Below are 8,084 nucleotides of genomic sequence, written 5' to 3'. Positions count from 1 at the left end.
GGAACCCAGACTTGCTTTTAAAAAAAGGGCGATTCAAGAAGCTTGTAAAATCGAGCTTCTTGGTGCGTATCCACGATTAAAAATTAAGCAAAAATGTGCGCAAATTGAGGACGCCCAAAATAGCATTACATCTATTTTGTATTTCTTGTCCATATTATTCTGCCCTGTTTTTTTTTTTTACAGCGACAGCTGTTACGGCATTATAACAGTCGGGTACACCATTGTTGAACATCGCCGGTATCGGTAACCATTCTCGCGCGAAATAACAAAAAAGTGACAGCATATCTATGGAGTGAATGATAATAAGTAGGGCGAAACGTCTATTCATCCGTGCATGCGTCCGATTGCGTTCGAGAATGCAGACAGCGCGTGGGTAACACTGAAGAGACCCGAGCCAAAGAAGCCGAGTGCAAGCGTCTTCAACGCGCCCGTCGCTCTGCTCCGTCCACGCCCCACCAATGATCCACCATGTAGGGCGACTATCCAGGAGATTAAGAGAGCCACTCGTTGGCAAAGTGTGTGCAGCAGCTAATCAGAGAGTAGTGGTAGTGTGGAGTAGCGGCAGGGTAACGCCATCTAGGAAATTAGACGAGATATGGGCATTCATTTCTTTGCCTTCTTTTTTTCCTTGCCTCTCCTTCTCTTGGTTATGCGTGACTAGTCACAGAGTTAGACTATAGGGAGCTTCGCCCCTAAAAATAGCTGCATAAATGGAGAAGGCAAAGGACACAGTCTTGCGCGTGCCAGACCAGCATACTACCAAGGAGCCATTCCGGTGTTTGAAGTTCTATTGCAAACTGACCTTAGGCAGGCTTTATGCCGGGAAAGGAATCGAAATAAAATGAGTAATATGAAGCAATTTAGAGCAGCATATCAACAACCAGGCAGAACACAGTGCAAATTGCGTATATAGTAGGGCACCGATTGATCCAGTCGAATACGAAACCATCAGACATAATTTTTCTTTTTCGTTAGCCACAGCTTGAAAAAATTGCAGATCCCATTGTTGTATTTATATCGTACAGAAACGATGCATCCGATGCCTTGACATCATTCTCTTTATTCTCCAATCCAACGCGCTCATCCTCCTTTTCTTTCCTGTGTACATCATTTCCCCGGCTGTTAAAAAAAAAAAAAAAACTATCGCCTGCGTTGCACATAGTCTCTGAGCTTCGATGGAGTTTTTTTCACTCGTCAGCTTTTCCGTGATGCTTGGCCGGACATTTTGTTCTGCAGTTAAGATGATTCCGACTGCAGTGAAAATGGTTCCTTGGTTTGGGTCCTTTGCCCTGGCATAGGGGGACAGTCGTCGTGTTGTTCACTCGCAGGTGCGCTACCTTGAAAAGGTTGGTCGGATGAGAGCAGATTCCAATTTAGAATTCCAGGCCATCTGTTTATCAGCTTCCCCACGGCTTCTAGGTGTACAGCTTGAAATTTTGAAGAGTTCCATACGTGACCGTCTTCCGAAAGAAATGAGGCTGGCCCTCGTTGCTTAACGATTTTCTCCGGTTTCGAAAAGTGCGAGGATATTTTCCCGTGAACAGATGGCTTTCCCATACGGACGTAGTCACCGACGGCAAAGTTTCTGGTCCGAGCTCCACGACGGCAGTCGGTGTAAAATTGGGGAGAAGCTTGTTTTTGTCGGACACGCTGACGCAGCCGTTTCATCAACTCTGCTGGATTTTCGTGAGATGAAGAATCTGGTAATCCAACAATGCTCAAGCGAGTCAGTACAGGAGATCGGCAGGTGCCACTCCCGTTGCGGCATGAGGTGTGCAGCGGTAGACGCCCAAAAGTCTGTCACGGCGACACGGATATCATGCCGCTCGTATACTGCCATATGGACAACAAACTTAAGGACTCTGTTGAACCTTTCTACAAGACTGTTTGCTTGCGGGTGGTAGACAGAAGAAAAGCAATGGCGTATGCCGCATTCCCGAATGAACTCCTCAAATTCAGCTGAGCTGAATCGTGGACCGTGATCCGGAACTGTTTCATTTGGGTAGCCATAACGAGCAAACACTTCTAACAAGAAGCCCCGCCGCGATGCTCTAGTGGCTAAGGTACTCGGCTGCTGACCCGCAGTTCGCGGGATCGAATCCAGGCTGCGGTGGCTGCATTTCCGATAAAGGCGGAAATGTTGTGAACCATGTGCTCAGATTTCCGTGCACATTAAAGAACCCCAGGTGATCTAAATTTCCGCGATTTGATGGGAGTTTGCCCATCAAATCCCGGGGATAAATTCCGGGGATGCCCCAGGGATAAATTCCGGGAATTGATGGGAGCTTGCCCAAAGGGGCCAATAATCAATGGCTATTTTCCCCCACGGCTTGTCGAGGAAAGTTACTAGGTGCATAGGTGCTGCAGTATGCCGTGCAGATTTGTCACATGACTGGCAAACAAGATATGTTTTAACCAGTTCTTCTACATGGTCATTCGTTTGAGGCCACCAGTACATCTCTCGCAGTCTACTTTTCGTACGACTGATCCCCGGATGGGATTCATGTGCAACTTCCATCAAACGACGAGTAACGCTACTTGGAACTATGATCCTTTCACCACGGTGAAGCAAGTTGTGCACGCACATGGAAATATGGCATTAGCACCATTTCCAGAGATTTTTTTCAGGCCAAGATGACGAAACCAACGTTTACTAGATAATCTAGTAACGTTGGTCGCGTCCTTTGTGGCCAGCAGACAGTCATCATTCCGCATTCCGGTGGCACTGCTTCCTTGTTGGCGAGGGGTCGCCGGCCGTGGGGTGGGTAACAATAAGGTATTCGGGGAACGCACGAAGTTCGAGCCCAACAATAGTCATAGAGCGAGGTTCAATGAAGAGGAAGAACAGCGAGGTTCAATAAAGAGGAAGAACAATGTACACGCTGTAGGGGAGGTAAGGAAACGATGAAACATGTTTTGATGGAATGCGGCGATAACACCCAGGTATACGTGTGGGTAAACTTACATGAGGCTTTAGGTTTTAGGGACAAACATGAAAAGCTGAACACGTCCGCGACAGAAGCAAGTACGAGATGGTTAGAGTATTGGTGACAGAAAAGTAGAGATAAAGGACAGAAATTGTGGAAAAATGAGGTCAGGCTGTTTGAAGAGATACAGATGTAACACAAATGTTTTTTTTGCTGTGATAAGATCAACTTTTTCGAAGTAGATAAGACATTAGGCCAACATAAAAATAGTTACCTCTTCATTTTTCCTTGCGAGCCTGGTCACACACATGTCACCGCCCTGTTATGAAGTGGACGCTCACAGCATCCGCCCATCCATCCATCCGTCCATCCGCCCACGCGTCCATCCATCCATCCATCCATCCATCCATCCATCCATCCATCCATCCATCCATCCATCCATCCATCCATCCATCCATCCATCCATCCATCCATACATCCATCCATCCATTTAGATAAGACATTATAGGCCAACATAAAAAGAAACTTCTGTTTTCATTATTTCTTCCGAGAGAGAAGAAACATTATTGAAGTGTCCCTGCTGGGCTCAAAGGTGGCGGAGGGCCTGCTGATGGGCCCCTCTGTAACCGCCCTTCTCAGGTGGCGGCCAGGCCTTGAATCCTGGTGGCGTCTTCACCAACCGGACAGCCCAGAGCTTGTCCTCCGGGCCTGTGCTAAGTAGCAAAGCCCCCCCACTTCTCGGCCGCGGTGATTGTGAATGTAGGGTCCGTGCTGTGTTTAACTGAGTGAGTAGCTGCGGGGCAGGCCCTTACAATATGGTTGAGCTCGGCGTTAGGTGCACCACGCGCTTTTCACTGTGGCGTGTGAACAGCGGGGTAAATACGGCTGTACAGTGACGCACAGGGGAAAGTGCGTGTCTGTAGTAAACGCCAGGTAGTAAACTGCTGCATACCAAAGCAGCAATCTGGTAGTGGTATTTAAGTCGGGCCTTGCAGTGATACATTAGGATTTCTCCAAAGGTAACCATTCTATCCTTCCCATTGTCGCGAAACAAGAACACCACCATCTCTCACTCAGCCACGTCAGGTCGCTAAGGGTGGTGCTCTGCTGGATGACGCGCCCGGTGTACGAGAGCTCGGGTGGCGTCATGAGCGTGTTCGTTCCCCGCGAGCCCCAAGCGGCCTGGAGTCCAGATGAACGCAACGCGGCGGCGACGTAATGGAGGTGTACTTGTGAAAATTCGGAGTGCTCGTTGGATGAAATCTTTGGTAATGTTGCGGATGGCAGTCATGGAGTCGCTGGTGATGCAGGAGGCTTGGGTTGAAGCGTAGGCGAGTGCGATGGCTGCGGCTACGCCTTCTTCTGGTCTGTTTACGCGAATGGTGCCTGTTGCGATAATTATGTACTGCGGCCTGGTGGCAACAGCGAGGGCCACGGCCCCATGCATAGGATATTCCGGTGCGTCTACATACGCCACGTGCGTGGCTTTCACACAGCGCTTACCTAGTTGCTTGGCGCGGTGTACTCGTCTTTCCGGGTTATATTCAGGGTGCATATTGCATGGTATGGGGGGAATCACGAAGGTGTCGCGAATGTCCGAAGGAATTAGGAGGTTCTGGCTAGACTGGGAGACGTAAGGTCTGCCGAGTGTGCACATGACATTACGTCCTGTAGGAGTTTGGCCTTATCGTTCGTAGTGCAACATACATTAGGATTCAATGAATTCGTCTGTAGTATTTTGAAGTCCTAGGTCATTGAGTTTCGCATTGGGCGTAGACATAGGGACACGCAGTGCGCACTTGTAGCAGCACCTGATTATTATGTTTAGTTTTTTCTTGTCGGTGAGCGTAAGTTTCATTATTGGAGCAACGTAAAGAATGCTGCTTATGGAGAGGCGGTCACCAGTCGTATGAAAATGGCCTCTTACATGCCTTGCTTTTTATCGGCGATGCGGAAGATGAGCCTATTAGTCTGATAGACATGACGGTGTAGCAGTTGCATTGTTTCCGAATTGCCGCTGTTATGCTGAATGCGGAAGACCAATACGCGAATGGTAGGAACTGTTCGTATAGGACGATAAGAGAGAAGCTTCGACTTTTGGAGCGAGCAGGACAATCCTCGCTCTTCAGCGTAAGTTTTGATTCTATCAATAGCCAATTGAAGTGCATCCTGTATCTCTCCGTCGCTACCTCTGGCAATATACAAGGCACTGATCTCCACTAGGGTTGCTGGATGGCGCTTCGAGCTCTCCGGCGCGCGGCCGCCGGAAGTTCGAGCGCTTGTCCCGGAAGTCGGACAAATGGCCGCCGTTCCAGCATAGCGCGTGCTACGTATGGGCTGGTTTCGCGCGCATTCCGCTAAATATGCCTGCTTGTTGCGCCGTCAACTGCACCAGCAGACCAGAGAAGTCGTCTGGGAAGACGTTTCACTTGTAAGTATTACAATATTCTGCGCGACGTGCGTGATACGCAGCGAAACGCAAACGTCATATCAGTGTCGTTGTTAAGCTGTGGCTCTTGTTACGCAGGTTCCCACGCTCTAAGCCGGATTTATACCGGCGTTGGGTGGTAAACTTAAGAAGGGACAAATGGACTCCATCCCCAGGTAGCAGACTCTGCAGTGACCACTTTACTGACAACTGTTTTGACAGAACGGGCGCACGAACTCGGCTACAGCCTGACGCCGTGCCCACCTTGTTTTCTTTCCCGAAGCACCTGGAAAAGGTATAGTACGACATCTCGGCATTTTGGTATAGCGGCCCGGAAAAAAAAAAGCATACTGTTCGGCCATCGCAGTTCGCTCGTTTAGCGTTCGTATAACTAGTTGATGCTACGTTTATTAGACACTGAAATCGCCTGAATGGGCGCTACCTTCTTTTGTAGTTCATCTGCTGAGTCACTTTAAAAATGACGCCCTACAAATTAGCTCGGAGCACAATAAAATCTACATGTAGCTGTGAGAAACTGTGGTTGAGAAATTGTTTGGCACACTTACTCTGAAAACCATGTACTGTAAGCAATGAAACGGAATTGGAAAAACATGTCCATTACGTTACAAAGCACGAGGTCTTGAATTTTAAGTGCCAATTTTTTCTTTCAATTTCTGAAATGCTCCTATCTGCGTTATATATCTCAGTGGTGCTATGATAGCTGTCTAAGATGCTAGTGGTATAATTCAGAAACTGCTAGACTGCTATAATATGCTTAACGCCAGCATATTTTTTTACTTACAGCATTTTGCACTCGCAGTAATAAATTAGCATAACTGTGAATGAAACACGGCTGTTTCAGAGGACTGCTGAGAGAAAGCCGCCTAAGCAGAGAACTGCCATTGTGGATGTGACCCCAGTGGAACAGCCAAACGACAACACTCCAACCACGGTGCAAGAGAACTCAGCCCATGCAAGTTGCCTTTTTTTGTACTACGCTGCCCGAGTGCAGCTACTTGGTCCGTCCTCGGTTGAATGTAACTAGTCCGATGTTAGTCAGGCCACTTTCTTGTAATCTCGTGGTAACCAACACGATAACTTTGTATACATTACGCACACTAGGATAGCATCCAATTTCAATCAAGTTAGTAGTCCTAGTATGTTCTGTAGTCATAGCAGAACATTGGTTTCATTCATGGCTGCAGCACCAGTTTTTCTAATCCAGGGAAAATATTGAAATTCCTGTCTGATGTGGCATTTCTCGAGTGCACCGGTAAATGAAGGGGACAAAGTTAATTTCTAAACTCCCCTGTGCACCTGGTTGCTTATTTTCTGCGTTAAACCACGTAAGCTACGAACAGATGCCTGCTTTACAAAGACTGTCATATGATGAGTGGTTTTTGTGAAAGGTGTCTTTTTCAACAGCTTTAACTTTCACTGTTTTGTTTTCAGGTCGCCGAGCACAGCTATGCAGTCCTTGACACGCCAAAAACACTGAAGAGGAAACTGGATGCTTGCACAGATTCAGCGGCGACAGTGAAAAGAAAGCTGAAGCTCAGCCTTGAACGAGAACGTCGGTTAAGAAGGAAGGTCAGCTCATTTAATGAAATAATTGATGACCTCAAGCACAAGCAGCTCATTTCAGAAGATGCCTCGGCAATGCTTGAAAGGAACTTCATGGGGATCCCCTTGGAAGTTACGAAACGGTTGCTCAAGCAAACATCCAGTGAAGGCGACAAGTCGTCTGTTAAGTTAATCCGAGACAAATATTCTCCTGCACTGCGTGCATTTGCACTCACGCTACAGTTTTACTCGACAAAGGCATATAACTATGTCAGAGAAACATTTCAATGTTCCTTGCCACATCCATCGACTATAACTAAATGGTATAGCTCCATTAACGGAGAACCTGGATTCACAAGCGAAGCAATCAACGCCATCCGAGCAAAAGCCAATGAGGCTAAGAAGAACAACAAACAGCTTCTCTGCAACCTTGTTGTTGATGAAATGGCCATTAGAAAGCACCTTGAACAAAAAATTTCGAGGCTACGTGGATATTGGCAATGAAGTGGACGATGACAGTAACGCAGTTGCGTCTGAAGCCCTTGTTTTCATGCTCGTATCTCTGGACTCCCACTGGAAGGTACCGTGTGGCTATTTTTTGATCAATGGTCTTTCAGGAAAAGAGCGTGCGAACATTGTGAAGCTCTGTCTGACAAAGTTGCATGAGACAGGAGTGCACGTGACATCATTGACATGTGATGGTCTCCATTGTAACTTTACAATGTTCAAAGACCTGGGGGCTTCCGTTGAAGATGCATCAGTGATGTCAACATCATTCCCTCACCCTGTAACACAAGAAAAGGTGTACTGCCTTTTAGACGCATGTCACATGGTCAAGTTAGTTAGAAATGCTCTTTCTGCTCTTGGGTGCCTCAGGGACGCATCAGGCGCATCGGTGAGCTGGGACTACATTGTCCAGCTACAAGAACTTCAAGAAAAAGAAGGCCTGCATGCAGCAACAAAACTACGTGCTGCACACATTCAGTGGCAGAAACAGAAGATGAAAGTCAACCTTGCTGTCCAGACTTTAAGCACTAGTGTGGCTGACGCCATAGATTTTTGTCGTGAAGACTTGGAACTCCCACAGTTCAAAAATTCAGAAGGAACTGTGAAATTTATTCGAATGTTCGATAAACTGTTTGATTTCCTCAATTCACGCAACCCAG

At 47.3% G+C, this 8,084-nt stretch overlaps 1 long non-coding RNA gene across 1 annotated transcript; it reads left to right on the top strand.

The window, feature by feature from the left end:
* Positions 1–5,383: 5,383 nt before the first annotated feature.
* LOC142768786 (uncharacterized) lies at positions 5,384–7,018 on the top strand. Its single transcript, XR_012885460.1, has 3 exons — positions 5,384–5,650; positions 6,218–6,328; positions 6,808–7,018. It is a non-coding gene; the product is annotated as an uncharacterized LOC142768786 (long non-coding RNA).
* Positions 7,019–8,084: the final 1,066 nt, after the last annotated feature.

Source organism: Rhipicephalus microplus, chromosome 1 (genome assembly GCF_043290135.1).
Source record: "Rhipicephalus microplus isolate Deutch F79 chromosome 1, USDA_Rmic, whole genome shotgun sequence".
Classification (NCBI taxonomy): Eukaryota; Metazoa; Arthropoda; class Arachnida; order Ixodida; family Ixodidae; genus Rhipicephalus; species Rhipicephalus microplus.
Note: the sequence above shows the minus strand (reverse complement) of the source record. Positions and strands in the feature narration are given on the sequence as shown.